Below are 27,720 nucleotides of genomic sequence, written 5' to 3' on the forward strand. Positions count from 1 at the left end.
CTGTGAATGGCCTTTCCTTCTTGTATCACACTGACCTTTTTTCATGGTGCACTGACCTCTTCAGGTTCATGTCACTCTAAATTCAGTTTTCAGTTTCCAAGTTCAAAAGTGAGGTCCCAGTTCCTGCATTTTCTCTTGCTCATATTCTTCTCTTCTATCTTTCAAAAGAGGCATTAAGGAACACAAAAACAAATTCTTCCCATTTTCTCATGCAGAGCAATTCAGCTCTCAGAAAGTTCAACCTCCTTTTGCCACTAAAGCTTAGAAGGTACCTCTTCTAAGGGCTTGGATTAAGCTTGCTCACCACCTCCTCAGTGTGTTGTGCAAAGTGGCTGCAGTGGCCCCCTCAATCACAAATGTCTTCTTAGCAGTTCCAGATCAAAGATTTTCTTGATAGTTCTGACAGAAAAGCACCAAGGAAGACTCTGATTGTCCTGACTCGCCTAGAGGAGAATTTATGGCCAGAGATGGGGTTTACTTTACCCAGATCTGTGATGGTATGCTGTGGTGGACTTTTCACATCCTAGCCATGTGAAAAGTGTTCCCTGTGGGGAAGAGGACTTCTGATACCAGAAGAAGTGGGGATGGTGTGCTTCTTCAGGCCGCATTGAAGCTAGAAGTCCTTGTCCCGGACCATTCTCCACACGGATGCTCAGGTAATCTTTCTGGCACACTGCTGTTCTGAATGTCTCTCAAATTCAACAACTTTCAAAGGTGTCCTGTTGCTTGGTGGATAAACCCCGGTTGAAGATAGTTCAGGGGAAGCACTCAAGATTGTCTATGAACTATCCCTAGTTTATCTTTAATTTTGAATTCCATATTGCTCCCTGCCCTCTTGTGTGTGTGTGTGTGTTTATTTTGTTCATTATTGGAGTATAATTGCTTTACAACATTGTGTTTTCTGCTGCTCAACAGAGTGAATCAGCTATGTGTATATGTCTATGCTCTGCACCTTGACTCCCCCTATCCTACCCTCTCGGTCATCACAGAGCCTTGAGCTGAGCTCCCTGGGCTAGACAGCCGCTTTCTACTGGCAGTTTTACACACTGTAGTGTATATGTCGGAGAAGGCAATGGCACCCACTCCAGGACTCTTGCCTAGAAAATCCCATGGATGGAGGATCCTGGTAGGCTGCTGTCCATGAGGTTGCTAAGAGTCGGACACGACTGAGCAACTTCACTTTCACCTTTCACTTTCATGCATTGGAGAAGGAAATGGCAACCTACTCCAGTATTCTTGCCTGGAGAATCCCAGGGACGGGGGAGCCTGGTGGGCTGCCGTCTATGGGGATGCACAGAGTTGGACACGAATGAAGCGACTTAGCAGCAGCAGCAGTGTATATATGTCAATGCTACTTCTGCCCTTGATAAAGACACACTTTGGGACGGAGAGGCTAAATGCTGTCCCATAAATACCCTTTGTAGGGTTCTGCACCTGGGCCATTACACAGGTTGTCCTCCTTCACCTATAAAATCCCCACTGTCTACAAGGCACTTTCTAACTCCTTTGTGAGACCTCTCATGACCACCTACTTCCCACCATTCAGGATAATAACAGATGCCCATTAGAGATATATCATTTTTATATTTAAAAAACATAAATCACTGTCTGCTTACCCTGTCTGTACCCCAGTTACTCTTCAGCAAAGTAAGAGTGTTGGACTGGATGTAAGGTCCCATCTAACTTGAACATTCAACAGAAGAGCCTATGAAATTAAGTTTGAACCTGGCAGTTTTAGGGTACCTGTGATTTTCATGATACGTAAGAAGGAATATGTACTGGTTTTTGTCCTCATTCTTGGCATAGACTTTTGGAATTCCCTGCTGCTGCTGCTGCTAAGTCGCTTCAGTCATGTTTGACTCAGTGCAATCCCATAGACGGCAGCCCACCAGGCTCCCCCGTCCCTGGGATTCTCCAGCCAAGAACACTGGAGTGGGTTGCCATTTCCTTCTCCAAGCGCATGAAAGTGAAAAGTGAAAGAGAAGTCACTCAGTCATGGTGATAGTAAGAGTGATAAAGGTGAGAGGAGGAACTTTTGTTATTCATAGAACAAGTCCCTTTCAATAGCACCTGAGTTTATATTAATGAGGTGACATTTGGAAGGCCGCTAAGGATGGAGCTGGTTGCCAGGGAAACCAACCACATCATTAGAGAGCTGGAGCTTTCAACCTCCCCCATGACCTCCAACTCCTAGGAAGGCTAGAGGTTGAACTAATCACTGATGGCCAATGATTCCATTAGTCAAATGCCAACATAATGAAACCTCCATGAAAAAGCTAATGTAAAGGATTTGGGGAACAAGTGGAGGTGGTGGGGAGCAGTGCACCCAGAGAGGACCTGGGTGCTCCACCCCTTCTCACACACCTTGTCCTGTGCATCTCTTCCATCACGTTGTTCCTGAGCTGTATTGTCTGATAATAAACTGGTCATCTAGTAAGTGAAATGGCTTTCCTGAGTCCTGTGAGCCATCCTGGCAAATTATCAGACCTGAGGAGCAGGTGGGAGAAAGTCTAGATTTATAGTTGCCAAGACAGAAATACAAGAGGGGCGGGATTTGTGGTTTTCCCATCTGAGTGGGGCCGGTCTGGTGGGACTAAGCTGTAGGAAATGAAAAATAATTTCCCCTCTGCCCTTCAGGTTCTTGGCTGAGAACCTCCTGTAATAAAAGACAGACTAACAGGAGAAAGAGTCGGATATGACTCAATGACTAAACAACAATAGGAGAAAAGCAAATAGAACTTTAATAGCATATGTGTTCTATATTATACGTGTTATATGTTATATAACATAGGCACTCAGTCGTGTCTGACTCTTTGAGACCCCGTGGAACTGTAGCCCACGAGGCTTCTCTGTCCATGGGGATTCTCCAAGCAAGAATACTGGAGTGGGTTGCCATGCCCTCCTCCAGGGGATCTTCCGACCCAGGGATCGAACCTACGTCTCCCAAATTACAGGCAGATTCTCTACCATATGAGCCACCAGGGAAGCCCAATAATATGTATACCTCCTGTATATAGGGAAGATACAAGGGAAAACTGAGTAACTCCCTCAAATGGTTGAAACCATCACCTTAAACACCAGTTAAAGACAGGAGAAGATACTGGGAGGTAGGGAGTCAGTTACGGGAGGTGGCCAGTAAAAAGGCAGTACGCAAGGATCAGGTTACAAATGAAGATGCCTCTTCTCAGAGATAACTCCTACTGTGTTTTCAGAGGTTCGCCTGTTTTTCCAGCCTCTCAAAAATAAACATCTCAAAAGAATCCCCATGCCAAAGAGGCATATTTGGAAGGGTCTATTCTGCTTCCATTACCCTGTGGGGTCTGATGCCATCTCTACACAGATAGTATCAGATGGAGTTGAATTCTAGGAACCTCAGCAGAATTAGTCAGTGTGGGAAAACCCACAGGTTTGGTAACCAGAAGTGGTGTGGATAGTAAGAAGGGTGGTGGGGAAGGGGGGGAGTTTTCCTGTAGTTGGAGCGCGGAAGTTTTCCCTTTCAATGCCAAAATATAAAATTACATTGCAAATTACACCCAGTCTGAGAAAGACATGGTTTGCCCCCAGTGATGGCTATTCCTCTTCAGGTGCGATTTTGCACTTTGTTGTCAAGATATAAATATAAACCTACCTTTCACAGTGTTTATTTTCCCCTTAAAAAATGAACAGAAGAAGCAGATTGCATGCCAGCCTCTCTGCCTCTTTTTGAAGACTAGAAATAAAATCCCTTTGGATACATATCTGTTCTCTACAGTGGAATCAATCAACCTTCAGAACTACATGTGTTCATCCATTTACCTTTGTAGGAGGTGGGATGGTGACAAATTCTACCAAGAAAACAAGAAGCAAGGTATTTTGGATAATAGTACTAGTTTAGAAATTTGTGTACAAGGTTAGAAATTTGCATACAGGTGATTTTTAAATTATTATTTATTAAGCATTGCCTCGTGGCTCAGACCATAAAGAATCTGCCTGCAATGCAGGAGACCCAGGTTTAACCCAGGGTCAGGAAGATCCCCTGGAGGAGGGAATGGCTCCCAACTCCAGTACTCTTGCCTGGAGAATTCCACAGACAGAGGAGTCTGGTGGGCTACAGTCTGTGAGGTTGCTGGACACGACTGAGCAACTAACACTTTATATATGAATTCCTTTCCAAGAAATGGGCTATACACAAAGGTATGATGAACATAAGCATCCTCGTTTCCAACATTTCACTTTGCAGCTCCATTTACTTGGAAGCGCCAAAAGATACTGCACACGTATTTCCTCCTTGTGAATATACTTAAGACACTAGAAAGGAAGATGGGACTGTCTCAGTCTGATCGTGGGGAAAATAGTGAGGATGCACAAAGGGTCAATTTCCAGCTGAAGTCTATGTTTTGTATTTTGTTCCACAGTCAAATGAGCTTCACATTATCCAGTCCCAAGGTATTCCTCCAACTGAGGTGTCAGGAGGTATCATTATGCTGTCATCTGCTCTGAACATCATATTAGCAAATACTGGCAGCTCAATGGGTCACACACGTCTCTCTGGCAACGCTGATGACTTTATGACCATCTACAGTGTCCCCTCTCTGAGGTTGCTCGTTAATCTACGCTTACACTTGATCTTAGCCAAAAGGCCGAGAAGTAATAATCTACGTTTACAGATGCCCAGTGGTTGATGGGGTTGAAATGCTGCCCTGGGCTGGACAGTGGCCCCAAATCAGACTGTGAGGCAGAAACAACAAGCCACCCTCCAGGTTGTGGGTGAAAGGCAGCGGCTTCATTTCATGAATTCACGTATCTGTAGGCTGCTGATAAGGTCTACACACTTATATTTTTCTAACATAATGCTTCTCATTAAAAAAAAAAAAGAAAAACTAAGAAAAGCACATAGATACAACTTTTCTTTTAATATGCCGTAGCACATGATGTGATCTACAAATCCGACCACATACTACCTGTGGAGTCTTTGTTACTCCATAAGGAGCAAGGTTACTTAAATGCTCAGTCTCAGTTTTCTGTAAAATGGGGCTTCATCTGTTCACCCATTTATTCATCCCCACCTCCTTAGACTGGGAACCCAAGTCTCTTGTGTCTCCTGCATTGGCAGGCAGATTCTTTACCACTCTGTCACCTGGGAAGCCCCGCTAGACTGGAGGGTTCTAGAAAAGTAAGAACTCTATCATCTAAGTGTTCTTTTTTTGAATGCTTATTTATTTACTTTTATTTTTAGCTAGGTCTTCAGTGGTGCAAGGGCTTTTCTCTAGTTGTGGCGAGTGGAGGCTACTCTAGTTGCCGTTCTTGGGCTTCTCACTGCCGTGGCTTCTCTTGTTACAAAGCTTGGGCTCTAGGGTGCACACACTTTAGTCCTGTGGCTCCCAGGCCTTAGAGTACTGGCTCAGTGTTTGTGGTGCATAGAGTCAGTTGCTCCAGGGGATGTGGGATCTTCCTGGACCAGGGATCAAACCTATGTCTCTAGCATTGGCAGGCAGACTCTTCACCACTGAGCCACCAGGGAAGCCCCTGCTCTTTTTTCTTTACCCAGTTCTTTCTCCCTGGCATCTGATCACATTCCTACAGCTGTGCATGGTCCCACATTCTCCTGTATTGCACTTACCATTACGGTAACCATCTCTGATTTTCTCATGGATGTCACACTAGTACCAGCCTGTTTGAATCCCTGCCACAAAAGGTCACAGTCGGCGGCATTCAACTTATTATTTTAAGAGTCCATCCTCCTCAGCCTTGTGATTTGTCCAGAGTCACTAGCTGGGGTCCCCTTGTTCATACAGAGTGCCTCCTGCCTTCCTCATGGCAGTTGGCATTCAAACTAACACTGAAAATCACACAAGCCCTTCGTAAGAGACCACAGGCATCAGCCATGGGGGAGACAGTCGTGGCCGTGAAGTCCAGGAGCGTCCAGGCTGGGGCTGGAAACGCTACTTAAGGAGCAAGACGGAGCCTCAGTCACAGGCAATGGCTGTTGTGAGAAGTGTCAGGACAGAGGGATAAGCAGAAAGGGAGGCCAGGGCAGGGATGCCAAGGGAGGGCATGAAAGAGATGCTGACGACTGAAAGTGAGTCAAAGCACTTAAGGCTATTGAAAATGATAATGACACTGAACTTGCTGAGCTCTCACCATGTAGCAGGCGCTGTGCTAAGTGCTTGCCATGCATCATCTTATGTAATCCTCAAAACAGCTCCAAAGGGTGTTATTATCCCCATTTTAGAGATGAGAAAACTATGGTTCGCAGCTAAGTAATCTGCCCACACACACAGGCAGTAAGTGGCAGAAGCACAAGTCAGACTCAGCTGTTCGATGCCAGACCTCAGGTCCTTAAACACAGTAGTATAGTCTTCTCCCCATTGATGGCTCAGTGGATAAAGAATCTGCCTGCAATGCAGGAGACAGGGGTTCAGTCCCTGCATTAGGAAGATCCCCTGGAGAAGGAAATGGCAACTCACTCCAGTATTCTTGCCTGGGGAATGCCATGGACAGAGGAGCCTGGCAGGCTATAGTCCATGGGGTCACAAAGAGTCGAACAAGACTGATCAACTGAGCCCTCACAGTCTCTCCCAACTCAAGATCTAAAGGATAGTCTGGACCAGATATGTTTTTCTTAGTAGATTTTAGTTATCACAGTATTGCCCTGGGCAATCTTGAAGACAAAACTTAGTGAATATATTTAATGTTTTACTAAGGAAAAATTCTCAGAGATAGAATTTCTGGTTTCCAGATAAAATTTTTTAGATGTTTGCTCTGCTTTGCTAAATTATATGCTGCAAGTTCTTATTTACTCACACTTTATCTAATTCTTACCAACACAGAAAATTATCAAATTTTTTTAAAAAATAAAATTTTCTTAGCTTAAAAACAATCTAATTCTTTATTTTTTAAAATAAATCTTGTCCAAATTTTATAGCTATAATATCCTAATTTAAGTTTTATAGCTATAATATCCTAATTTTTCTGAAAACATACATTTTAGAAGTCGATAAATTTTAAAAATTCCTTGTGCTGTTTAATTCATCTTTTTTTAAAGTTGAGGTGTTTTCTCAGGCATGTTTTGCATTAAAAAAATAGTAAGAGGTACAAAACTAAATTCAAATCAAATCAGGACCTCTTTGAGTACCAGAACTTGCTGAAACTGGCACCCAGAACTGACCTTAACCTTAAATTGGATACAGTCCTCAAGGCAGCATTCTTGTGAATGGATCTGTTTATGCCATGAAGCTTCCACAGGAATGTGTTTATTTTAGGGGAAAAATTTAGGAAAAAAAAGGAAATTAAAAAAAAAATAAAGCCTCCTCCAAAATCCAGTTGTCCTAGTTTTTACTTAATCTTGTTTCTTTCCCTATCAAACTTGTGTTTCCGTTTTTCGTAGAGACAAAGAAAGCCAGGCCAATGCAACACTGGCTGACCACTTACAATGTCACAGGTCCACTGCTGTGCCCAACAAATTCAAAGATAATTCAAAAACATCTATGCCCTCAAGAATTTCCAAATCTCATACAGGAGACAAGCAAGCCAAGTCGCAACCGTTGCGATAGAGAAAGGTTTGAAAGATGCATACAGTACAGAAGAGTCACCAAAAGGGGATGGAAAGCAGGCATCCCCAACAAACAGCACGCTGGGGAGGCCAGTGTCACAGACCGAACGCAGCTCTGAGCTGATGTCGGGGGGAGGGCTTGAAACAGCCTGGAGTGAGGACAGCTGGAGAGAATGACCAGAGATCAGGTGATGGAGAAGCGGGGATGCTAAGAGTCAGGGTCGTACCCGACCGCTCAGGGGCCCCATCCGACCTCCGCCCAGTCTGGTCCAGCCTGCCAGCTGGGAATGATTTCCACAGCTTAAAGTGTAAATTGCAAGCATGGCTATTAGACTTTCTGCGAGAACTGCCACTCGATTTTGCTTCTTGGTCCACAAAGCCTAAAATATTAATTCTCTGGCCCTTTTACAGACACGTTTTGTCAACTCCTGGCGAATTTTGTGTCCTAAGCTCAGAATATTAAATTCTACCCTGTGGGTGACAAATGAATGAACATGTTTTACATGAAAAAATATATATATATAATTAATTGTATATTAAAAATTATATATCACAAATGTAATTATATATTATAAATGAATTATGCATGGGATGGTGCACGGTAAGTCACTTCAGTCATGTCTGTTTGTGACTCTATGGACTGTAGCCCACCAGGTTCCTCTGTCCACGATATCCTCCTGGCAAGAAGACTGGAGTGGGTTGCCATTTTCCTCTCCAGGGAATCTTCCTGGCCCAGGGATCGAACCATGTCTACTACATTGGCAGGCAGATTCCTTACCCTGGAGCCACGTGGGAAGCCCTGTTTGAATTCCTATTTAGCAATACTTGGACCTGACCACCTCCTCACTGGATGCTCAATGAGGACAAAGAGCAGCACAGATAGACAAACCTATACCTCCAGTGTCCAGACTTCATTCTGTCCCTGCGTTCCCAGCCAGTTCAGGCTGAGAGGAGAGTATTGTGGTTCTCACAAACCAAATCCCAGGGCTGTGGAAATGAGGTTCAGCCACAACAACGGCTGGTTTCTCTCCTGCTTCCCTGGAAAGCACGGGAAGGCTGTGGTCTGAATCCTTCGGTAATGGCCCAGGCTCTCCCAAGCCCCTGTCCTTCCCTTGCCTCAACTGCCGTGCTCCAGGATGGAAAGACTCCAACCAGAGGCATGCAGGCTTCTAGAAGCTTCTTTTGTGTCCAGTTGAGTCTTTCTGAGATGCATATGTGCTCAGTCATGTCTGACTTTGTCACCCCAAGGACTGTAGCCCACCAGGCTCCTCTGTCCATGGGATTATCCCAGGCAAGAACACTGGAGTGGGTTGCCATTTCCTTCTCCAGGGGCTCTTCCCCAGCTGGGGACTGAACCTGAGGTTCCTGCATCTCCTGCACTGGCAGGTGGGTTCTTTACCACTGAGCCACCTCGGGAGCCCCTGAGTCTTTCTCATCTCGATCTCCAGAGCAGTAAAAGAATAGTGTTAGTGAACTGTCATTTTTGCATATAGGCCAAGTTCACTATGATTTACACCAACTGGTTCAAGCCTTGCCTCATAGCCCTACTGGAATTTGAACAGAACCAGGCCAGTGGGAAGAGGTGGTCCTTCCCACCTCTGGGAAGGGTGTTTATCTGGTCAGGTGTAACAGCAGGGGCTGGACACCACCTCTGCCTTAGGAAGGCTCACAAGAAGAGGAAGTCTGAGGCCACATTAATACAAACTCGTGTCCTCAGGAGTTCCTCTGCCCTGGTCCTCACCCAGGCTGTGAATAGCTGCTGGCTGGTGTTAGGTGGCTTTCTGGTCACTGTCCTCTGGGATAGCTCTCCTCCTGTGTCCCACTGCTGCCCAGTCACTGTCATTATCTCTAGACACCATCCCGACTTCTCTCTGAACCTTGTGGGAAAGTTCCTCACTGAGCCCTCTTTCAGAGCATCATCTGTTTGCGCCTCTCTTCACAGGTATTAAAGTGGCCTGATAAAGACAATATGGAGGAAAACATGGCCACTATCAGCTCTGATTTTCTTGTTGAGGTCTTGTCCCTTCTGTGGTGTGGGTTGTGCTCTCACAATCTTTGAGTTTGTTTTTCTACGGAAGACTAGCTGGGCATCTCCAAGCTGCCATATAACCTCCAATCCTTCCTCTTGCATTGTCCTAATATACAGGACAGAATTACAAATTGTCTTTTTGAATAACCTTAAATATCTCATGGTTCACCAGGGAAATTAGAAGAAAAGTGTTTCTGCTAACATTACAGACTTCATTACGACTGTGCTGTTGGGGAAGATGACTCAGAAACCATAAGAATCGTCTTATATTATCCATCGATCTAATCATGTTGACATCACTGAAATAGCCCATAATGAGGACAAATGTGCTATTTGTAAACCTAAAAATGAAAATGTAGAGAATATTGATCCGAGAACAAGCAAAACCATCCAAAGTTTGAACTCACTATACCTGGAGTTACACAATTGATATTCACCGTTTTTGTTCAAAAATGTTAGCCGATATGGCATCATAATGGAAAAGTGAAAATAGTCCAGTGAGCACCCGAATTCTCAAGCAAAGTGCGGAAAGTTCAGGAGAGGGGAGACGAGGAGGTACACGAGTGTGTCTGTACTCAGAGGTGAAATAAACCAAATTTAAGGACTTAACACAAGCACCAGTTATTTCCTCATGATTCTGCAGAGATGCAGAAGGGTCCCATCTCTACTTCATGGAGCATTTGCTGGGTCTTGACAAGGTTCATTAACCTGGGAACGTGGCTGAGACTGGGCATCCAAAGTGGCTTTGCTTCCACGTCTTGTGTCCGAGCTGGGGTGGCTGGAATCGTCTCTCTGGTCAGACCACTTACATCCTGCCTCTGGCTTCCAGGAGAATGAAAGGGTTCATGGGGGGCAGGGGGGCCGCGGTGCGGGGCAGAAATTTCTGGTAGATTCTATTGATCAAAATGAATTACAAGACAAGATTCCAGAAGAGGAAAGTGGACCCTACCTCCTGTAGGGAGGAGTGACTTGTGGGTCCAGGGGTGGGGAATGGGAGGCATTGTTGGGAGCCATATTTGAACACAAATATTTCCAGAGTGCAGGCAAAAGACTCACTCCTTGAACAAACGCTAGTCAAGCTGCAAGAAGTGAGCCCTCATTTCAGTTGGTCCTCAGCTTTGACCAATAAGCATTGCAACTTTCAGCACAAATGACTCCCTCCACCTCCTGCACTAAGAAACTTGCACAAATATTAACATCGTTCTTATCAGTTCAAGGCTCTGTCCCTAGGATACTGGCTTCAACTTCCTTAAATGCCTACCTGAGAAAACTTCATGCTGCCAAAATAATTTACTGTTTGCTTTACCCAAAACCTGACCATAGGTCCCTGACATCTTTCTTAGAGCATTTACTTTAGAAAACTTGCAATTGCAGATTGTTTCCCTGATTCTTCAGGGTGTATCTTCTACCACCTAAGAATGTCTTTCTCAAGGACTTGGGAGCCATTCATTGAAATGTAATCATCTCAAAGTGAGCAGGTAGGAGCCTAACTTTGATAAGTACTGGTTAGCCAACCAGAGGTGGCTTAAGCACACAGACCAACCCTCTGCCTGTGTGTTGTTGTTGTTGTTGTTGTTGTTGTTGTTTTTGAAATTTTCCACTTTCCTGGCTCTCCTAGGTAACTGTTCTCTCTTCCTTTCCCTCCCTTGTCTTCCCTCCCTATGCCCATTACTGACTGGAGTTGAGCTCCGTCTGTCTCCTCTACTGAATAAAATCTGCCTTATAGTTTTTAATAAATGTCTGCTGAATCATTTTTCTTTGAGAGTACTACTGGTGAAAGATGATGCTGTCTTGAATCATGGTATTTTACACTGAGGATACAGAGATAGACAGAACTGAGATGTATTTAGAAGCTGGGCCAAAAGCTCCTGAAGTCTAAAAAAAGGAGAAAGGATCAAGAGTCAAAGATGTGGTTTAAGATTCAGACTTGGGTACCTGTAAGTTGGTAGTAGGATTCATTGAGACTGGAGACATGAGGGCAGGAGTCAGTTGGGTTCAACTCAGACATGCTGATTTGGAAAAGTCTTCCAAATGGAGATTCTCATTAGGCCATTGGACACATGAATTTGAAGCTCTGAAGAGATGAACAGGGAAAAAGTATCTAGAATCTCTGCATATTTCAGGGGCTAATTAAAGTCATATGAGTCATTAAGAAAAACTAGAGGGAATACTTCGAAGGAAAAGAGAAGAAGGTCTCAGAGCTTTATGTGCTTAGTCAGTCAGTCGTGTCCGATTCTTTGCAACCCCATGGACTGTAGTCCACTAGGCTCCTCTGTCCATGGAATTTCCCAGACAAGAATGCTGGAGTGGATTCCCATTTCTTTCTCCAGGGGATCTTCCCGACCCAGGGATCGAACCTGGGTCTCCTGCATTGCAGGCAGATTCTTTACCTACTGAGCTACTAGGGAAGCCCTCAGACCTTTGGGGATGAGCAAATAAAATATTGACCATAAAGAAAACAGAAGGATTGGACAGAGAGAAGGGAGGATAGAATCAATGCAGGGTCTTTGGGTAGAGAGGGAGTCACTCATTGGGTACCACTGACGTACCAGCAGTGATGGAGGCTGGGCTTAAATGCAGCCTATGCCAGGAGAAAAAGGTTATTCTTTCTGCTAGCTCCAGTGTCTCTGGGAAACAGGAGGACATTTTAGATGGTTAAGAATAAGAGCAGAGGTGACAGGGCAGGAGGAGAGTAAAGGCTTGAAATATCTGTTACAGGAAATGAGATCAAAAGTCAAACCAGGTCTGGAGATAAAGAGGTGAGACTTTTCATCATGAAGATGGTAGGTACAAATAGAATAATGATCTCACTCAGGAAAATGTGCAGAATTTAGTAGAAACTGGGACTGACAATAAGATTGTCAAATAAAGAAAGCTACATACATGTACCTCAAGGTAGGATAAGCACCCTTGGTATTCTGTCTATAGAGTAGATATGTTAGATAAATGTCTTTCATTTCCTGAATTGACATTATGAGTTCATCAAATAAGTTTTTCTAAATGAAGTGTACCTGGCAGAGGAACACTCAGACTTTTGTGAATAGTGGACATTGTAGGAGGTGTTGAAAAGAGGGAGCCAGAAGCTTTAGTCACCAAGAGAATAAAAGAGCTATCTACAGAATGAATAGAAAGTTCCAACATTCAGCTGATTTCTAAGGTCAGTGGGTCATATCCACAAATAATACCTGAGCACCTATCTGGTACAAAGGGTACACTTGAGATTCCTTGACCTCCTCCATTCAAAGTCAGGCAGCCTAAACCCTCCTTAAATAAGGATCTCTCTCTCTCTTTCCATCTGATACCAGCAGAGCTGAGGTCACTTTTGGCTTCTTGCAAGCCTTCAAAATATACAGGAGCCCATGAAGTAGGACAGTTGGTTATAAACCTCATCACTTGCCAAAAACATGGGTGGCGAGCCAGGCTCCCTTACTCAGATCACACTCAGAAAACACAGAAACCCAAGCTGTCACATGACATTTGACTAAAGAGTGTTTACATTCAACCCTGGACTTGTGTTCTTGCAATGAGGTCTCTTTCCATTTCTGAGCAGCCCTCTATTCAGGAAGCCAATGAGACATCACGTCGTGCAGGAACCAGAAATGAATATATGCGCAACACTGCTCCTCCCCATTCCTTTTGGAGGAGGCAAGTAGTGCTTTTGCATTTGACAACTAAAATGCCTACAACACTAAGAAGTGGATTGAATGCCAAGTTCTTCTAAATTAATGTCTGAAGGGAGAAGGCTCCACTGTTGTTTCATAACATTGAGTTTTTAAGAAAACCAAACCCAAACAGAAACCTTGTTTTAAAGAAACAGTGACGTAAAGACCAGTTAGACTTGGCTCAGGCTTGCCTGACACACAAACAGGTGATTAGTGGCATTAAAAAATTAATCACTGTATGATTAACAAATACAACAGATAGATGGAGGGATGGATGGATAATAGGTGGATAGATGATAGATAATAAATACATACCAGGATGGATGCTTGGATAGATGAACGAAGTCACTCAGTCGTGTTCGACTCTTTGCAACTCCATGTACTGTAGCCTACCAGACTCCTCCATCCATGGGATTTTCCAGGCAAGAATACTGGAGTGGGTTGCCATTTCCTCCTCCAGGAGACCTTCCCAACCCAGGAACTGAACCGATGTCTCCCACATTATAGGCAGACACTTTACCATTTCAGCCACCAGGGAAGTCTGATAGATAGATAGATAGATAGATAGCTTGAATAGATAGATGAATAAATTGAAGCATAATTGATGGATGATAGATACATGGACCGATGGATGACTAGGTGACAGATACATAGATAATGGGTACATGATATAAATAAATGATAGGTGCATAGAAAGAAATAAAGATATAGATGGATAGATGGATAGATACATGTGTGAATGAATGGATGGATAATTGATAGATAGATGATATATACATGGATTGATGGATGAGTAGATAGAGATACAGATCAATCATGGCCAGCATTACCTGGCACTGAATACTGAGAGGTGAGTCAATCAAAACACAGTGAAAAGAGCTCTGAGTTTGGCTTTTGGAGATCAGTTCTTCATTGTGTGACCTGGAACCAGCCCCTCAACTTCCTGAGCCTACTTTCCTTTATCTGTAAACTCATGATGAGCGTGGAGCTCTCATGGAGTTTTTAGTAATAGCACCATGATTATGAATTACTAACAGGGACAGTTCATGACATTGTACAGGAGACAGGGATCAAGACCATCCCCATGGAAAAGAAATGCAAAAAAGCAAAATGGCTGTCTGGGGAGGCCTTACAAATAGCTGTGAAAAGAAAAGAGGCAAAAAGCAAAGGAGAAAAAGAAAGACATGATCATCTGAATGCAGAGTTCCAAAGAATAGCGAGAAGAGATAAGAAAGCCTTCCTCAGCTATCAATGCAAAGAAATAGAGAAAAACAACAGAATGGGAAAGACTAGAGATCTCTTTAAGAAAATTAGAGATACCAAGGGAACATTTCATGCAAAGGTGGGCTCAATAAAGGACAGAAATGGTACGGACCTAACAGAAGCAGAAGATATTAAGAAGAGGTGGCGAGAATACACAGAACTGTACAAAAAAGATCTTCACGGCCCAGATAATCATGATGATGTGATCACTCACCTAGAGCCAGACATCCTGGAATGTGAAGTCAAGTGGGCCTTAGAAAGCATCACTATGAACAAAGCTAGTGGAGGTGATGGAATTCCAATTGAGCTATTTCAAATCCTGAAAGATGATGCTGTGAAAGTGCTGCACTCAATATGCCTACAAATTTGGAAAACTCAGCAGTGGCCACAGGACTGGAAAAGGTCAGTTTTCATTCCAATCCCAAAGAAAGGCAATGCCAAAGAATGCTCAAACTACCGCACAATTGCACTCATCTCACATGCTAGTAAAGTAATGCTCAAATTCTCCAAGCCAGGCAATACATGAACCGTGAACACCCTGATGTTTAAGCTGGTTTAAGACAGAGGAACCAGAGATCAAATTGAGAACATCCACTGGATCATGAAAAAAGCAAGAGAGTTCCAGAAAAACATCTATTTCTGCTTTATTGACTATGCCAAATCCTTTGACTGTGTGGATCACAATAAACTGTGGAAAATTCTGAGAGAGATGGGAATACCAGACCACCTAACCTGCCTCTTTAGGAATCTGTATGCAGGCCAGGAAGCAACAGTTAGAACTGGACATGGAACAACAGACTGGTTCCAAATAGGAAAAGGAGTACATCAAGGCTGTATATTGTCACCCTGCTTATTTAACTACTATGCAGAGTACATCATGAGAAACTCTGGGCTGGAAGAAACACAAGCTGGAATCAAGATTGCCGGGAGAAATATCAATAACCTCAGATATGCAGATGACACCACCCTTATGGCAGAAAGTGAAGAGGAACTAAAAAGCCTCTAGATGAAAGTGAAAGAGGAGAGTAAAAAAGTTGGCTTAAAGCTCAACATTCAGAAAACGAAGGTCATGGCATCTGGTCCCATCACTTCATGGGAAATAGATGGGGAAACAGTGGAAACAATGTCAGACTTTAGTTTTTTGGGGCTCCAAAATCACTGCAGATGGTGATTGCAGCCATGAAATTAAAAGACGCTTACTCCTTGAAAGGAAAGTTATGACCAACCTAGATAGTATATTCAAAAGCAGAGACATTACTTTGCCGACTAAGGTCCGTCTAGTCAAGGCTATGGTTTTTCCTGTGGTCATGTATGGATGTGAGAGTCAGACTGTGAAGAAGGCTGAGCGCCGAAGAATTGATGCTTTTGAATTGTGGTGTTGGAGAAGACTCTTGAGAGTCCCTTGGATCCAACCAGTCCATTCTGAAGGAGATCAACCCTGGGATTTCTTTGGAAGGAACGATGCTAAAGCTGAAGCTCCAGTACTTTGGCCACCTCATGTGTAGAGTTGACTCATTGGAAAAGACCCTGATGCTGGGAGGGATTGGGGGCAGGAGGAGAAGGGGACGACCAAGGATGAGATGGCTGGATGGCATCATGGACTCGATGGACATGAGTCTGAGTGAACTCCGGGAGTTGGTGATGGACAGGGAGGCCTGGTGTGCTGCGATTCACGGGGTCGCAAAGAGTCGGACATGACTGAGCGACTGAACTCAACTGAACTGAACTGAACAGGGACAGAGGAGCCTGGCTGGTTTCTGTCTATGGGGTCGCACAGAGTTGGACATGACTGAAGCAACTTAGCAGCAGCAGCAACATTTTACTGATTATCAGTCATCAAGGTAAAAATTTTATACAGAGTTTCTCACTTGGTTCCTAAGACAACCCTATGGGGGAGATTATTTCACTAAGGCTCTTTTCAGACAAGGAATAGGAGGCACAAAGTTTTCCTCAGGGATCTGAAGTCACAGAGCTAGCAAGCTGAGAAGCTGGATCCCAACTCCAGTCTATCTCTGCTAAAGTCTATATATTTGGTGTGTGGTGGGGGGAGGTTTCCCTGGTAGCTCAGCGGTAAAGAATCTGCCTACCAATGCAGAAGATTCAAGAGGCTTGGGTTGGATCCCTGGGTTGGGCAAACCCCCTGGAGGAGGAAATAACAACCCGCTCCAGTATTGTTGCCTGACAAGTACCACGGACAGAGGAGCCTGGTGGGCTACAGTCCAAAAAGCACACACACAATCTGTTGTCTAAGTGTCTTGACCTCTTAGCATGTAGCATGTGACATTACTCTCAGATTTTAGTCCTGCAGCCCTAGGAGGTCGCCCTCCTAGAGAGCAGAGAGGTAAACTGTCCCAGGTCACACAGTAGGGAGCCCAGACTACCACGATGCTGCCCTCTACTGCTTGTCACATGTGCTGACTCTCCCAGGCTTCTCCCAATTTCTGAAACCTTTGGTACAGACAGGGCTTCCTGACTTCTCCCCGCTTCCAAGGCTACTTGAGTGGCTTCAGCTTCTGTGGACAATCTACCCACTGGCTTGTGTCTCCTCAGTTCTCACGACGCAGCTTCAGCTCTTTGTGGTCACGTCTACCCGTGGCTTCCCTGATAGCTCAGCTGGTAAAGAATCCATCTGCAATGTGGGAGACCTGGGTTTGATGCCTGGGTTGGGAAGATCCCCTGGAGAAGGGAAAGCCTACCCACTCCAATATTCAGGCCTGAAGAATTCCAAGGACTGTGTAGTCGATGGGGTCGCAAAGAGTCAGACACGACTGAGCGACTGTCACTACCAATGGCAACCACCTCTTCTCCTTACTGCTGCCCCACCTCAGCTGTCACAGAGATTCCTCGGGTCATAGTATCCAGACCACCAGTGCCTTGATGCATCAAATGATTTTGCCTTCATCTGTTCCCTCCTGTGCTTTCTTTCTCCCACCTTATTTCTTTCCCATCCTGCATGGCCAAGCTTCTGGTGAGAGTTGGCTAATGTGGTTTCTCATTTCATTATTTCATTTCTCCTTTCATTATCACTCAGTCTATAAAAACATGACTCAGCTTCCTTTGTCTCTTTACTCCCAGTAGGCACTACTGTGGGATAACGTGTGCAGCAATTGCATTTTTTTTTCTTTTCTCTCGGCTAATAGATCACCTGCTTTGGGGAAGCCTTGCCTAAATCAATATAAACAAGTGGGGCACCTCTAATAAAGGCATCTGTAATACCTGTAGAGTAAGTCCCTTACAAACAAACCTTCAAGTTGTGAACTTTTAAAGATGCTAACGTGTGTTCCATCGATGTCAGACATTGACGATTGGAATTGCAGCTTGCCTTCTGTCTCCCGTTGCAGACAGTCTTTCAGCTCTGCCATCTCCCACCTCCTCTCCCTTCTCCAGTAACTCTTCCTGCCTGTTCCCTCGATGCCAGCCCCTGTGTGCCAGCTGCTGTACTGGACTACTGTACTTTTCAAAGTACTGTGCTGTAAGATTAAAAATGCTTTCTTTATTTTTTTGTGATTGCTTGTTTTTATGTACATAGTATTTGTGTGACAAATATTATAAACCTATTACAGTACAGTGCTATATAGCCTATTATGTTAGTTGGGTACCTAGGCTAACTTTGTGGGGCTTATGTACAAATTGGACTTTCGAACATGCTCCCAAAATGGAACTCATTTGTATGTAAGGGACTTACTGTACTCACCTGCCACAAACGTTAATCCTTACCAGAATGTAAATTCCTTGAGAGCAGAAATGATATTTTGTATACAAAGAAGTCCCTTTGACTTAGAAAATTTTACAAACAATAAAGTGAAAGTGAAAGTGAAGTCGCTCAGTCGTGTCCGACTCTTTGAGACTCCATGGACTGTAGCCTACCAGGTTCCTCCGTCCGTGGGATTCTCCAGGCAAGAGTGCTGGAGTGGATTGCTATTTCCTTCTCCAGGAGATCTTCCCAACCCAGGGATCGAACCCAGGTCTCCCGCATTGTGGGCAGATGCTTTACCATCTGAGCCACCTCCTCAAATCCTTCATTAGTTTTTCTTTTAGTTACATTTGACAGAAAACATTGTGTGACTTTAAGTTGTACAACAGATTGATTATATATATATATATATATATATCAAATATTGTTGTTCAATCACTAAGTCATGTCTGACTCTGCAGCCTCATGGACTACTGGGAAGCTCTAAGTTTTTTTGTTTTTGTTTTTTTTGATGTGGACCATTTTTAGAGTCTTTATTGAATTTTTTTTACAATATTGCTTCTGCTTTATGCTTTGGTTTTTTGGCCTTGAGGCATGTGGGATCTTAGCTCCCCAAGTGAAAGTGAAGTCACTCAGTCGTGTCCAACTCTTTGTGACCCCATGAACTGTAGCCTACCAGGGTTCCTCCATCAGTGGGATTTTCCAGGCAAGAATACTGGAGTGGGATGCCATTTCCTTCTCCAGGAGATCTTCCTGACCCAGGGATTGAACCCAGGCCTCCTGCATTGCGGGCAGATGCTTTATCATCTGAGCCACCAGGGCCAACCAAGGATCAAACGTGCACCCTGCACATTGGAAGGAAAGTCCTAACCACCTGACAGTCAGGGAAGTCCCTGTTGCTGCTATTGTGAATTAATGCTGTAGTGCTGTAGTAAAGAACAGCATGGAGCTTCCTCAAAAAATTAAAAATAGAACTAGCATACAGTCTGGAGCAATCCCACTCCTGGGTCAATATGCGAAGGAAATGAAAACAGGTCACCAAAAAGATGTACGCATGCCCGCGTTTATTGCAGCGTTATGTACAAATACTTGAGGGGATGAAGAAACGGACAAGAAGAGGATCCAAGTAGACTGGTAGGAAAAACAAAACAGAACACCAAACGATAGGAATAGAGAAAGGTTTTGAGAAGGCAGCTTTGCAGAATAAGCCAGATGGGGAGCAATAGGTGGAACTTGGCCCCAAGACATGACTGGGAGCCTTGCAGGAAGGAACTGAGGGTGGAACGTCAGTACGCAGTTGTCAGGGCGATTTTTACTTTCCAGAGGGAGATGGGAGAACCAAAGAAATGCCTCATGTTGTTATTCATGAAAAGCGCTTAATGGCCAAGTGGGAACATTTGTTAGGGGAAAAACTGAAAGGAAGAGTTTAAAAGCTAAGACAGCCTGGTGACTATTTTCAAATAGCTTGCTAGAAGTCCAGGATAAAGGCATGCCAAGGAAGCAAAAGACCTGGCACTTTAAAGAAAACAACAAAAGCACACACACACAACTCTTCATGGTCAACTGGCAAAATAAAATAGGTTTTTCTCCTGCCATTTTTCAAAAATGGAAAGGCAGGCTAAGTGAGGAAAACAGGAAGGCATACACTAGAAATTAGACATGCTTAAAAAAAAAAGAATTTAAGAGACTATTGGTAAGGGACTCCAAGGCTAAAAATAATGGACTCTTTATATCCACAGAAAGGGCAAGGTCAGCTAGAGGCTCAGGGAGCTGGGAAATGGGTCTTGTGCAAAGCTGGAATTCATAGGAAGAATATAAACAATAGTACAGCAAGACAATTTCAGTGACTGCTCGTCATACGCCAGGCACCATGACAAGCATTTTGTATACATGGCTTCATTTAATCCTCACGATTTCCTCCTATTCATTTCATTTTACAAATGAAGAAATTGAGGCACAGAGAGGTTGAGTATTTGCCCAAAATCACACAGCTGGTAAGCAACAGATTTGAGATATGAATGCAGGCTGGAGTCTAGAGTCTGCATATTCTGTGCCTTAGACTTTGCTAGGAAATTACCAAAGAGATCAGAGTTATTGGATCAATTCCTAGAAAATACACAGGGTAAACTGTCAAGGCAGATATAAATACAGCAGGTAAAGACACAGTTGACAACTGTATAGGGGTTATTGAAAAATTGCGGTGGTTTCGACACGCAGCCTCAGAGGAAAAGCGATGGTAATATGATCTATGCCTCAGCCCCAACTCATCCCTTACCTCCAAACTACCTAAACCCAGAGGAAACTACAGAGCAGTGAGTTCAGATTTCATACTAGATAAGCTGCTGTTGTTTTGTCACTAATTCCTGTCTGACTCTTCTGCGACCCCATGCACTATGGCCTGCCAGGCTCCTCTGTCCATGGAATTCTCCAGGCAAGAATACTGGAATGAGTTGCCATTCCCTTCTCCAAGCGATCTTCCCCACCTAAGGACTGAACCCAGGTCTCCTGCATTGGTGGGGATTCTTTACCAGTGAGCCAGTGGGAAAGCCCACTAGATAAGTTAGTGCCACATATAACCAAAGTTACTTACTGGCTTCTTAAAATGTCATCCAGCCTAGAAAAAGCCAAGCATGGTTAGTAAAAAAGCAACACTTGCCTGTCTCATCAGCCAGGGTGTGCTTTGTGTTTTAATTCATCTCTCTAAAGGGTTAATGAAAACTGGTAGATTTTGACATCATTTATTTATCTTGATGTTATCTGAGACCCTACCTTGTTCCAAAGGCGCTTAGGAGAGATGAATAAAACACAAGTTAAATTAAAAGAGAAAGCAAGAAAGAGGCAAAGAGAGGAATTAAAACTATCACCAGGAATTGATCTAAACCTTCCTTACTTTGGTCCAGCACACACACAAAAAGAAACATTGTCAGTTACATAATTTATAGTTGCAAAGAGATGAAAGCAAATCAATTGCTCAGGAGAATCTATTTGTTGTTGATACTAGTAGGAAGTAATTTATTCCGGGAGTTCTTGTAAAGGGGACCCTATGTAATGTAACTAACCCATTTCTCATCATCTATTATGATGAACACAGGGCCAAGTTTCAAAAAGCTATTTCTTACATTTAATGTTGGTGGAAAGCATCAGAACAAAGCATTGTATTAATAAAAAACAATCCCATAGAGGGGAGACTCTGACACTTTGAAATAGTTTTGTGCCAAAGATTTATTTATTTGAGTCATTAAAGGATTGCTAAATAATTTAATTGTTGCTTGGCAGGCAAGACTAGGGATAAATTGTCAAGTTTTCAGATGAAAAACTATGCTTCCCAGGAATGAAAACCATTCTACATGATCTAGAGGGAAACATGTAGCGCGAACTCTTTGGGATGGGTAGTGGTGGTAAATTATCTGAGGCTGTGTACGTATTCATTTATTCATCCACCAAATTTTTATGAGACACTAGTATTTTCCAGGCAAATGTGGTATTAGGTTCTGGGGCTACATTAATCTTTGTCCTCATGGAAATTCCATTCTTGCTGATAAACCACAGGACTCTTTCATGAAACTGGACAAGATGGCAAAATACTGTCAGATGCTTTTAATGAAAAATGTGGGGTGGTTGCACTCTGTGTAAGAGGTGCATTCCTGAAAACCTTGCAGAATTCAAGACTCATTTTCCCTTGGGAACACATGTAGAAGTGGACTGGAGGAGCAAATTAAATTTGGGGACTATATAGTCTTTTAACCGTTATTACAGATTTTTTTAAAAAATTTCCCCAGCAATCTCTAATGCCTCTCTTCATAGTCTCTCAAAACTAACAGCAGAGCATATGTTGGTAGTCTGACCAGCTTCGTAGTGTTTTATCACAGCTAACATGTTTCTAGAAGTTAGTGATGTCCAAGTGCAATGTTTAGCTGCAGCTCTAACACCACAACATAGTAAATGTTTGGATAGGATAGTTAAAGTTTTTTTTTTTAGATTCTATTAATAATAACAATACATAGTAAATGATAAATTAAATTATTAATACTATATATTAAGTGAAATAGAATGGTTATGAAAATTGTTGAAGAATACTGATACATATTTGTTGGAACATGCTTCACAAAATATTGACAAAAATGATGGTTTTTTCTTAGCCAGACAAATTTTCTTTTTCCTGTGGCAATGACAGAGAAAGTTATAATTGGGTCTGTCAGTCAGTTTTAAAATTTTTCAGTCCTTAATAGTTGCTTAAAAATTGAGATCTGTATATTTTAGGGGTATAAAACATGAATGTTAAATAATATTCTGTACTGAACTGTTTTAAATTTGTCTAATTCAAATTCACATAAAATGTGACTGACTTTTTTGGAGACAGACAGCTTTGACTCCTAACTTCACCATAAACCTTTGGCCAAGGTTCATACATCTTTAAACTTTAGAATCAGGAGTCATGAGTTAGTTAGGACACTAGGAAATAAATAAAGCAGAGGAGACAGATCCCAGGAAAGAACTACTGAACAGCTTCCCTTCATTCCAGTAATAGTCTGTCTCTTGTGTACTTGGCCTTAGTTTTACAGGGACTGTAATCAATTAACATGTAATCAATCAATGTGATAGCCCATATTAACAGGACAAAGGATAAAAGTCACATGATCATCTCTATAGTTGCAGAAAAAACACTTGACATAATTCAAGATCATTTCATGGTAAAACATTCAACAAACTAGGACAGAAAGGAAGTTAATTCACTATAATAAAAGTCATATTTGAATTGTCCACAGATATCATCACACTCAATGGTGAAAAACTGAAGGTTTTTCCTCTAAGATCAGGAACAAGACAAAAATGCTCACTCTCACCGTTTCTGTTCAACATAGAACTTGTAGTTCTTGCTTGAGTACTTAGACAAGAAAAAGAAAGAAATGGCCTCCAAATTGAAGAAGAAATGTGGAATTATCTTCATTTGCAGATGACAGAATCTTATAAGTAGAGAACCCTGAAACACTTCATGCAAACACTTTTAGAACTAATAAATTCAGTGAAACTTCAGGATATAAAATCAATATAAAAAGATCAGCTGTATTTCTGTGTATTAGCAACAAGTAGTCCAAAAAAAAAAAAAAAAAGTTAAAAGACAAGCTCATAGAAAAGAATCAAATGCTTGGGAATAAACATTACCAAAGCAACTAAGGACTTTATTCTGTAAAACTACAAAATATTGCTGAAAGAAATTTTAAAAGACACAAGTAAATGGAAAAGTAACCTGTGTTTATAGATTGGAAGAGTTAATATGGTTTAAATATCCATAGTACACAAAGCAACATACAGATCTAATGTTCAGTCGCTCAGTCGTGTCCGACTCTTTCTGACCCCATGAATTGCAGCACACCAGGCCTCCCTGTCCATCACCAACTTCTGGAGTTCACCCAGACTCATGTCCATTGAGTCGGTGATGCCATCCAGCCATCTTATCCTCTGTCATCCCCTTCTCCTCCTGCCCCCAAACCCTCCCAGCATCAGGGTCTTTTCCAATGAGTCAACTCTTTGCATGAGGTGGCCAAAGTACTGGAGTTTCAGCTTCAGCATCATTCCCTCCAAAGAAATCCCAGGGTTGACCTCCTTCAGAATGGACTGGTTGGATCTCCTTGCAGTCCAAGGGACTCTCAAGAGTCTTCTCCAACACCACAGTTCAAAAGCAGCAATTCTTCCGTGCTCAGCTTTGTTCACAGTCCAACTCTCACATCCATACATGACTGCTGGAAAAACCATAGCCTTGACTAGATGGACCTTTCTTGGCAAAGTAATGTCTCTGCCTTTAAATATGCTATCTAGGTTGGTCATAACTTTCCTTTCAAGGAGTAAGCGTCTTTTAATTTCATGGCTGCAGTCACCATCTGCAGTGATTTTGGAGCCCCCCAAAAATGAAGTCTGACACTGTTTCCACTGTTTCCCCATCTATTTGCCATGAAGTGATGGAACCAGATGCCATGATCTTCGTTTTCTGAATGTTGAGCTTTAAGCCAACTTTTTCACTCTCCTCTTTCACTTTCATCAACCTATCAAAATTCCAATGAGATTTTTTTTACAGAAATAGAAAAAAAATCCTAAAATTCCTCAAAAATCACAAAAGACAGAATATCCAACAGCATCTTGAAGAAGAACAATAAAACTAGAGGCCCCAGAGGTCCTGACTTCAAAACATATTACAAAGCTACAGGAATCAGAACAGTATGGTGTTAGCATAAAGACAAGCATATAGATCCTTAACACAGGATAGAGAACCCAGAAGTAAACCCATGCTTATACAATCAACTGGTCTACAAATATGCCAAGAATACACAATAGGGAAAAGGATAGTTGCTTAATAAGTGGTGTTGGGAAAACTGGATATCCACATGGAAAAAAATGAAGTTGGACCCTTACCTTACACCATACACAAAAATCAACTCAAAAGGGATTAAATGCTTAAATTTAAGACCTAAAACTGTGAAACTCCTAGAAGTAAACATAGACAAAAATCTTTATGGCATTGGTCTTAGCAGTGATTTCCTGAATATGACACCAAAAGCACAAGCAATGAAAGAGAAAAAGAAAAAAAAAAAAGGTGAGGGGAGGAGGGAGTACATTAAACCAAGAGAATACTGTGCAGGAATGAAACCCTTAGCAGAGTGAAAAAAAAAAACCAACCTACAAAATGGAAGAAAATATATGAAATCATGTATATGACAAGAAATGAAAATTCAAAATAAATTCCTATAACTCAGTAACAGCAATAACAAACCAAAATTGCTCTGATTAAAAAACAAATAGGCAAAGGACTTGTACAGACATATCTCCAAAGAAGATGTACAGATGGTCAACAGGTATATGCAAAGACATTCAACATCAGTAATCATCAGGAAAATGCAAATCAAAACCACATTGATGTGAGATATTAACTCACATATATAAGAAAGGTCATTATCAAGAAAATCAGAAAATAGCAAGTCTTGGCAAGGATGTGGAGAAACTGAAGCCCTTATGTACTTTAGCTGGTGCATCTGATATAAAAAATAAAAAAAACCAAGCTACCGTATGACCCAGAAGTTCCACTTCTGTGTATTTATCCTAAAGAATTAAAATCAAGACCTTTGTGTGTGTTCTTGCTCAGTTACGCCTGACTCTTTAGTGACCCCATGGACTGTAGTCCACCGTACTCTTCTATCCATGGGATTTCCCAGTAAGAATACTGAAGTGGGTTGCAATTTCCTTCTCCAGGGGATCTTCCCAATCCAGAGATCAAACCTGTATCTCTTGCATTGAAGCTGGATTCTTTACCTCTTGAGCTACTGGGACTTCTGTCAGGATATTTGAGAAATATCTACATTCCCATGTGAGTTGCAATATTATTCACAATGGCCAAGAGCTGGAAACAGCATAAAATGTATGTCATCAAATGAAAGAATAAAGAAAATGTGGTATATTTACATATATATATAATGGAATATTATGCAGCCATAAAAAGAAAGAAATTCTGTCTTTACAACTGAGAGGACATGCAGCCAAGTGAAATAAACCAGTCACGTAAGGACAAATTCTGCCTGATTTCTCTCATAAGAGGCATCTATATCAGTCAAACTCATTGCAGAAAGTAGAATGCTGGTTGCCAGAGGCTAGGGGAGGGGTGAAATGGGGAGTTACTCTTCAGTGGTACAAAATTTCAATTATGCAACATGAAAAACTTCTAGAATTCTTTATTCAACATTCTACAATAGCTAACATATTGTGTTGTACATTTAAGCATTTATTAAGAGGATAGACCTCACATTATGCATTTTTTTTAACCATACACACACATGCATACACAAAGAAGGCATGAACAAAGGAAAAAATAAAAAAAAATAACTGGGAGCTTAATTCTTTTTTTTTACTTTAAGGATTCAACCCTGAATATTCATTGGAAGGACTGATGTTGCAGCTGAAGCTCCAATACTTTGGCCACCTGATGCAAAGAGCCAACTCATTGGAAAAGACCCTGATGCTGGGAAAGATTGAGGGCAAATGGGAAAGGGGGCAGCAGAAGATGAGATAATCAGATAGCATTGCTGACTCAATGGACATGAATCTGAGCAAACTCCAGAAGACAGTGAAGGACAGAGAAGCCTGGCATGCTGCAGACTGCGGGATTGCAGAGAGTCGGACACAACTTAAAAACTGAGTAACTGCGGCAGGAGCCTAAGCTCTCAAACACATTTTCCTCAAGAAGGGATTTGATATCTCTGGCCACAGATTTCAGAGATCTCCCCCAGTTTAAGGACAACTTGGTCCATGTCCTGCATTCCTCTTGTAACCACTGCCTCCCAGGCAGCAGCTGGACACCACACACCCCCAGGGAGAGGTCTCATGCCTGAGTGGAGTGTGGCTCTGTCCGCTTGTCCTGTGGGCGCTCAGCCTGACCTGTCACTGTGGTCCTGGCTGGCACACAGCTGTGCGGTGGCTGCCCAGGCAAACAGGCAGATTGCAGCTTCAGAACTCTTCTCTGGTCAGCTCTTTGTAAAATGGCCACTCAGTTTTTCATTTTTAAATTGGGAAGACTTGGACCCATTTATCTTTTCCTTGTGAAGGAAATTAAATCCATAAGGAAACTTCTTGAACCCTGATGACTTTGGGATTAAATAGAAGCATACGTGTGTAAATGCTACAATGACCTATTTCCCAATATTAGTTGTTGAACTCAGACTAGACAGCTGCTCTTACAGAGAGCTTCACAAATCCTTGTGATCCCAGCTAATTTTTACATAGAAACAAGACCACATAACCATTAAGATCTGGTCAATCTTGTCAGTGCAAGAGGCCAGAGCATGCTTTCCCTGTCTTTTCAGGGATATGATGGTGACCTACAGTGCATTACTTTAATGGTTTTGTCTCAGTGCAATGACCTGTTGATTTTCCCATTGAAGTTAGTTTGACTTTCCTCAACTTAAGAGATTAATATGAGACTAATTTTAAATATGCTTCCACTTTACTAAATTGAGATGTGACTAGAAATACTTTTAAGGTAATAACTTTTGACTTTTAATGTAGCCTAAATCTCTGTAATCTTATTTTCTAATAAAAATAGAAATTGTCAATAGAATTCCATTATTAACATTTAATTGGCACCAATATACATGGCCTATGCAGAATCTATATTATGGCTAAATGTCCATAAAATTCATGTTTGCCATTTTTTTCTCCCAGAAACTGATAATTGCCGGGGTCCAACCCCGGTGGATCCAGGGTGATTCGAAGGTGTAGACGGAGTCAGCGTCCTTGGAAATAACTTATTTAGTTACAGATAGAGAGGGATTAGAAAATTAGCAGAAAGAGGGAGCAAGAAAGAATGACATGAGGGAATCAGTCTTTCTGGAAACTGATCCGATTTCTTTATTTTTGGGTTTGCTTATATACCTTTTGTTACACATAGGGATGAATACAGAGTCACGTGGGGGTCAGCAGTCCTGACCTTTATCAAAATCAGGTGCTTCACATAAATGTATATTTTAAAAAAAGGTCTTAGGGGTTTTACATCATCTTC

General features: G+C 42.3%; 1 long non-coding RNA gene across 1 annotated transcript; it reads left to right on the plus strand.

Annotated features, from left to right (window-relative positions):
- The first annotated feature begins 211 nt into the window (after window positions 1-211).
- LOC138414683 (uncharacterized) lies at window positions 212-27,274 on the plus strand. The gene is made up of 2 exons (XR_011246947.1): window positions 212-656; window positions 26,081-27,274. It is a non-coding gene; the product is annotated as an uncharacterized lncRNA (long non-coding RNA).
- The last annotated feature ends 446 nt before the right edge of the window (window positions 27,275-27,720 follow it).

Source organism: Ovis canadensis, chromosome 11, assembly GCF_042477335.2.
Source record: "Ovis canadensis isolate MfBH-ARS-UI-01 breed Bighorn chromosome 11, ARS-UI_OviCan_v2, whole genome shotgun sequence".
Taxonomy (NCBI): domain Eukaryota; kingdom Metazoa; phylum Chordata; class Mammalia; order Artiodactyla; family Bovidae; genus Ovis; species Ovis canadensis.